Below are 7818 nucleotides of genomic sequence, written 5' to 3' on the forward strand. Positions count from 1 at the left end.
AAGCTGCTTTATAGTATGGCAGATAGGAAACAAAAAAGTGAACATGTAAAAATTGAAAAAACGCTGCCTGTATGAAATGATAATAATAATATTAGTTTGTGGGATTTAGCAAAAGAGTAATAGGGGCGCCTGGCTGGCTCAGTCAGTGGAGCATGCAACTGTTGAACATGCAGTTATGAATTCGAGCCCCACATCAGTGTAGGGATTACTTAAAAATAAAACCTTGGGGTGCCTGCATGGCTCAGCCCAGTAAGTGTCCCAACGCTTGATTTCAGCTTGGGTCGTGATCCAAGGGTCCTGGGATCGAGTCCCATGTCAGGCTCTGGGCTGAGCAGGAGCTTGCTTACGATTCTCTCTCGGGGCACCTGGGTGGCTCAGGTGGTTAGGCCTCCATCTCTTGATTTCAGCTCATGTCATGACCTCACGGTTTGTGAGTTCAAGCCTCATGCTGGTCTCTGTACTGGCAGTGTGGAGCCTGCTTGAGATTCTCCCTCTTTCTCTGTCCCTCCCCCACTCACACTCTCTCTGTCTCTCTCAAAATATATACACTTAAAAAAAAAAAAGATTCTTTGTCTAAAAAAATAAAAATAGATCTTTAAAAATAAATAAAATATTTATTTAAAAAAATTTTAATGTTTATTTATTTTTGAGAGGGAGAGAAGAGAGAGCGCAAGCAGGGGAGGGGCAAAGAGAGAAGGAGACACAGAATCTGAAGCAGGCTCCAGGCTCTGAGCTGACAGCACAGAGCCTGATGGGGGGCTTGAACCCAAGAACCAGGAGATTATGACCTGAGCCAAAGTCAGAAGCTTAACCAACTGAGCCACCCAGGTACGCCTCCAACTCTTGGCTTCGACTCGCGTCATGATCTCAGCGTTCCTGGGATCAAGGCCCCCAGTCCGGCTCTCTCTCTGCTTGGGATACTCTCTCTCTGCCTCACTCCCATGTATGCACACACTGTCTCTCTGTCTCTCTGTCTCTCTCTCTCTCTCCAAATAAATAAATAAACTTTAAAAAATTGTTTAAATTTAGATTTGGTTAAATATTCATTGTAAAATTTCAAGGATAATCACTTTAAAAATATAAGTGGATTATAAAAATTGCAGGCAGGTAGATGGGAAAAAATGGAACAAGAACATTAACAAAGTTAATCAACCTGAAGCATGCAAGAGGTATTGAAAAGTGAGACAAATAAAAATTAAAAATGAGGGGCACCTGGGGGGCTCAGTCAGTTAAGCGCCCAATTTCAGCCCAGGTCATAATCTCACTGTTCCTGAGTCTGTGCCCGGCATTGGACTCTCTGCTGTCAGCACAGAGCCTGCTTCACATCCTTTGTCTCCCTCTCTCTGCCCCTCCCCACCCCTGCAGGCACCATCTCTTGTCTCTCTTTCGAAAATAAGAAAGAAAAAAATTAAAAATGAAATGGCTAGGGGTGTCTGGCTGGCTCCGTTGGTAGAGCATGGGAGTCTTGATCTCAGGGTTGTAAATTCAATCCCTATGTTGGATGTACAGGTTACTTACGAATAAAATCTCAAAACAATCTTCCTTAAAAAAGGTAGTAAGGGCACCCGCGTGGCTCAGTTGGTTGAGTGCCCAACCACTGACTTCGGCTTCGGTCATGATCCCAGGGTTTGGAATCAATCAATATCCTGTTGGGCTCAGTGCTGAGCATGAAGCCTGTTTGAGATTCTCTCTCCCCCCCTCTCCCTCTCTCTCCCCCTCAGCCCCTCTCTACCACTTGCTTTCTCTTTCTCTAAAATAATAATAATGATAATAATAACAATAATAAGGCTAAATGCAAATTGGCAGCCTGGATTAGATCCTTGAACAGAGAAGGGACAGTAGTGGGGTGCCTAGGCGGCTCAGTTGGCTAAGTGTTCAACTTCGGCTCAGGTCATAACCTTGTGGTTTGTGGGTTTAAGCTCATGTTAGGCTCTGTGCTGACAGCTCGGAGCCTGGAGCCTGCTTCAGATTCTGTGCCTCCCTCTCTATCTGCTCCCCCCCTGCTCACACCCTGCCTGTCTCTGTGAAAAATAAATAAACATGAAAAAAAAGGGGGGGGGGGACAGTAGTGGCAAAATTGGTGAAACTGAATAAAGTCTGTGATTTAGTTAATCATGAAGTACTAATATTAATTTCTTAGTTTCGACAAATGTACCATAGTCATGGAAGCTGTTAATCTTAGCGGAAACTGACTGAAAGGTATATAGGAACTCTTTTATTGTCTTTGCAAGCTTTCTGTCAAATTATTCCAAAATATAAAGTTTATTTAAGAAGCAGTATGGTGGGGCACCTGAGTGGCTCACTTGGTTGTGTGTCCAGCTCTTGGTTTTGGCTCACATCATGATCTCACGGTTTTGCAATTTCAAGCCCCATGTCGGGCTCTGTGCTGAGAGTCTGCCTGGGATTCTCCCTCTTTCTGCCCTTCCCCCTCTCGAGGTCTGTCTCTCACAAAATAAATAAATAAAGGTAAAAAAAGAAAAAGGCAATACAGTATAGGGTGTCTGGCTGGCTCAGTGAGTACAGCAGGTGACTCTTGATCTCAGGGTCCTGAGTTCAAGCCCCTCAAGCCCCACATTGGGCTCGGATAAATGTAAATAAATAAATAAATAAATAAACAAACAAACAAATAAATAAAAATACGTAAATAAAAATAAGAAGTAGAGGGGCACCTGGATAGTACAGTTAACTGTCTGACTGTTGATCTCAGCTCAAGCCTTGATCATAAGTTCAAGCCCTATGTTGGGCTCTGTGCTGGGCGTAGAGCCCACTTATAAAATAAAAAACGCACAAACCTCGAGATCATGACCTGAGCAGAAGTTGGACTTTTAACCAAGTGAGCCACTCAGGCATCCCTAAGCTTTTTTTTTTTTTTTAATGTTTATTTATTTATTTTGAAAGGGAAAGAAAGAGAGCACGCGCGCCCACACATATGAGTGGGGGTAGGGCAGAGAGAGAGAGAAAGAGAGTCTCCAGAAGGCTCTGCAATATCAGATATCATGAGTCAGATGATTAACCAACTGAGCCACTCAGGCACCTCTAAAGGGAATACTTTCAATTCCTGCTTATTTTTGCTCCTGTAGGATTTTTTGGTAGTTAACCTGTAGGTAGTAATCCTGTAGGATTTTTTGGTAGTTTGGTAGTTAACAAGCTAGCAATGTTACCTCCTATTCTTTATTTTTATTTATTTATATTTTTTTTGAGAAAGAGACAGAATGTGAGTCGGGAGGGATAGAGAGGGAGACACAGAATCCGAATCAGGCTCCAGGCTCTGAGCTGTCAGCACAGAGTCCCACACGGGGCTTGAACTTGTGAGCCAGGAGATCATGACCTGAGCCGAAGTCGGACGCTTAAGTGACTGATCCACCCAGGTGCCTGTTTCCTTCTATTCATAATCTCCTAAAACTTTTTACATCAATGTGCACTGAATTTTATTGACTGATTTTTCAGCATATCTTGAGATGATTTTGTTTTTTTCCTTTAAGCTTTTAATGTAGTAAATGCCATGAACTTTCTAATGATAAATGGTCTTTATATTCCTGGAATAAAACAATTTGCTCATGGCTTGTTTACTTTGTGCATATTGCTAGATTCCATTTGCTGATATTGTTTGGGATGTTTGCCTCTGTGTTTATAATTGGATTATAATGTCACTTTATTTTACTAATCTCTTCTAGTTTTGGTATCAAGGTTAAATTGACCTCAAATTTAATCTTTCCCTATTTTTTGGATGTTTGTATAACATCGGAATGACCTGTTTCTTTAAAAGTTGGTACAATTCACCAGTAAAACTACGTGGGCCTGATGCATTCTTTGAGGAAGAAATTTAAAGTTAGATTTATCGTGGTGCCTGGGTGGCTCAGTCGGTTGAGTGTCCGACTTTTGATTTCAGTTCAGGTCATGATCCCAGGGTCATGGGATTGAGCCTTCAGTCAAGGCTTGGCTCAGAGCCTGCTTAGGATTCTCTTTCTCTCCTTCTGCCCCTACTCCTGTGAGCATGCACATGCTTTCTCTCTCAAATAAAATAATCAATTAAAGTAAGATTTATGATGATCTTAAAACTGGTGCATAAAAAATTAGCTTGGAGCGCCTGGGTGGCTCAGTCAGTTAAGCGTTGTACTTTTGATTTTGGTCAGGTCATCATCTCACAGTTCATGTGATCAAGGCCCGGGCCAGGCTCTGAGCTGGTACTTAAGAGTGTGCTTCGGATCCTCTCTCTCAAAATTAATAAACTTAAAAAAGTATTCCCTTTAAAACTAGAAACAACGACGCCCACAATTGCTTCTATTTCACAGTCAGCTCGGAAGAGCAAGAAAAAGAAATTAGAGACACAAGAATTGAGGAGGAAAAAACAAAATCGTCTTTTTTCAGACGATGGTTATGTTGATAGAGAATTCAAAAGAATCCCCCAAAAGACGTTAAAAATGAATTTAACACGGTTGCTGGTTAAAAAACAATGTATGGAGGGGCGCCTGGGTGGCGCAGTTGGTAAAGGTCCGACTTTGGCTCAGGCAATGACCTCACAATTCGTGAGTTCCAGCACTGTGTGGGGCTCTGCACGGACAGCTCAGAGCCTGGAACCTGCTTCAGGTTCTGTGTCTCCCTCTCCCTTTGCCCCTCCTCCACTTATGTGTACACACTCTCTCTCTCTCTCAAAAATAAACATTTAAATAAACATTATTTAAATAAATATTTAAGTAAATAAATACACAAACCAATGTATGGACCCAATGTGGGGTCTCCTGATCAGATGGGGCCACCACAAGTGGGGCATCCCAATAGAGTAGGGGCCGGTAGCACAGGCAGTGAAATAATTCACCCAAGGGGCCCCCGCGTGACTCTGTAGGTTAAGGGTCTGACTCTCGGTCTCAGCTCAGGTCATGATATCATGATCATGAGATGGAGCCCCGAGTCAGGCTCCACACTGGGCCTGGAGCCTGCTTGAGATTCTCTCTCTCCTTCTCCCTCTGCCCCTCGCACACGCCCTTTCTATCTCTCAAAAAAATAAAAAATTCACCCAAAGCAGAACAAAAGAGATAGAAGTTTATTGAATTTATTGAATACACAGGGGAGCAACAGGTGGGACAGCAGAAGAGAGACTGTCTTCGAGGGAGGTGGTGGAGGCCACGGGTGGAGTGAGAGTATGGGAATGTGTGGAATTTCCCTTTTGGGGTAATCTTAGGAACTGTGCCTGGTGGTTATTGGTCAGTTAGGGCCTAAGGCAATTTCAAGGCGGGTTGCATTATTAACAAGACTGTTTGCATGGTCTGTTTGCAATCAACTTGGTGGTGGTCGCCGTGGGCCCTTTCACCTTGATCAAGTTTCCACTGCTCAAGCCCGTTGACTAAAAGCATCCTCTACAGAAAGGTATACACTATTTCCATGTGGCAACTACAATGAAAAACATTATTTTTTTAAAGACACCATTTTCTTCTTTTTTTTTTAAGATTTTATTTTTAAGTAATCGCTACACCCAACATGAAGCTTGAACTCAAAACCCTGAAATCCAGAGTCCCATGCTCTACCTGTGACTGAGTCAGCCAAGTGCCCCTAACGACACCACTTTCAATAGTACCGAGAACCACAAAATGCCTACGAGTAAATCTAACAAAAGATTCAAAAGACTTGTATGCTGGAAATAAAATATCTTACTGGAAGGCGTCACAGAGAGCTTAAATCAAGTGGATGGTCAGTCTGTGCTCTTGCTTAAAAATACAATATCTAGGGGTGCTCGGGGTGGCTCGGTCGGTTGAGGATCCGACTTCGGCTCAGGTCATGATCTTGAGGTTCGTGAGTTTGAGCCCTACACTGGGCTCTGTGCTGACAGCATGGAGCCTGCTTTGGATCCTCTGTTCCCCTCTCTCTGTGCTTCCTCTGCTCGCACTCTCTGTCTCAAAAATAAATAAACAGTAAAAAAAAAAAAAAAACAAAAAACCCTGTGGGGTTATTTTGTTAAACTTGCCTGATTGTAAAATTTTCCTCAAGAATGGCTAAAGCTCATTAACGTAAGAAAAAGGTGGAGGTATCTGTCCAACTAAATATCACGAGTTATTATAAGGACACCGTAATTGAAATTGTATAACTGAGATTCTCTTTAGCACAAAGAGGGAGAGAACAGTAACAGAATAAAGGTCCCAGAAAGAAGCTATGGGGAAACTCCCTCGAGTTCCCAGTGCTCCTGTAAAAAGCCCTGGTCTCCTTAGACCCTTCGCCTACATGAGAATTGAGAATTCGATCTGCAAGCATTTACTTGTCCAGTTAATTACGCTGCTCCAGAAGTGTAACTTCCTGTATCTCTCTCAGAGAGCCAAGTGGTTAAACCTTGGATTAGGTGCGTAGGTACTGGGGAGAACAGAGTGTTCTCTTTCCAGTTATTTACATTTCAAGGAATGAGAACCAGGAACTTGGAGACAGCTCCAGGTCCTAAAAGTCTAGACAAGAGACAGTAGGGCTCTCTGGCCCCTGGAGAAACTCATTTACATGGATTTACAAGGACTGGAGTAGGGAGGAGACCCCTTTCTAGAGGGGAGGAGGGCATCTACCTCTTCCCCTTAATAAAAGCAGAAAAGGTACTTTTCCTCATCCCTCACCTATGTTGCAGGGCCACTCCTGTAAGAAAAAATTCCTTTGGTTATCCTCCTATTTCCCTGGGGGGTAAGGCTTGGAAGGAGGAGGTGTGAGGGACTCAACATGCTTATTATTACAAGGGGGTAAGTAGTAAGAAATCTTATCTGATCCAGGACACCTCCTGTGAGCATTAGGATGAAATTAATTAATAAAGACACTCGTGCATATCCAGATTTTTAAAAAATATGGCCGGTGCCTCTGCACATTGCTGGGGAAAAGAGACACTAACTCAATAAATGTCACTAGAACTCTAAGTTATCCAAATGATGAAGAAAATGAAATTACCTCCTTACACCACACTAAATCTATTCTAACTCGAACTTAAGTGTTAACATGAATACTTTAAAACCATTAGAAAAAACGGGGGAGACTTATTGGGGGTAGGGAAACGTTCCTTAAACAAGGCACAGAAAGCACTAATCATAAAAGATTGACACATTTTTCTATATTAAAATAGAAACTTGTGGCCACCAAAGGCACCATAAACACCACGACGCCAACGGCGACATTCACCACGCGCATCAAGGGCGGAGGCGTCTTACCCTAAACCCAGCGCAACGAAACCACAGAAGAAGCCGCGCAAAAAGTGCAGCAACGGCAAGACAGGCACTGCAGGGGAAACGTCGTGGCCAGCAGAACGTGTGCACAGATACTCAAACCCGACGAGGCAGAATAAAACCACCACAGGAGGTCCCACCTCAAAGCCAGGGACCCACGAGGCCCGCGCGGCCGCGGCGCCCGACCCCCACGCGAGCCGGCTCCACGCGCGGCCCCAGGCCCACTCGACTCGGCCGGGCCGCGGCCACGACCCGTCGCTCCTCCACAGCGGCCCGCCGCAAGGTCGGAAGCCGGTCGGCGCGCTTCCGCCTCCGCTCCAGCCGGCCGGAAGTGACGTCCGGGGGCGGGACTGAGGAGTGCGCCAGCAGGTGAGTGAGCGCGGCCTCGTCCTCCTCGCGCGTGCGCGCGGTGGGGCTCGCGCGGGGCCCCGCCTCTTCGCTCGCGATCGCATCTCTCCGCCTCGGCGATCGGGCCCCGAGAGACTGCAGCCCAGAGGGACCCTGCCCACGCTGTGGCCCGCCTCTCTCAGCATCGGGCCCACGCGTGTTCGTGCAGCGGTGTGGGTGGAAAGGCTGCCGCCGGAGCCAGCCAGCCCTCCAGTCCTCCCCCCAGCGGGTCGGCAGGTCCGACTCCCGC

The sequence above is a fragment of the Panthera uncia genome, chromosome E3 (genome assembly GCF_023721935.1).
Source record: "Panthera uncia isolate 11264 chromosome E3, Puncia_PCG_1.0, whole genome shotgun sequence".
NCBI classification, from domain to species: domain Eukaryota; kingdom Metazoa; phylum Chordata; class Mammalia; order Carnivora; family Felidae; genus Panthera; species Panthera uncia.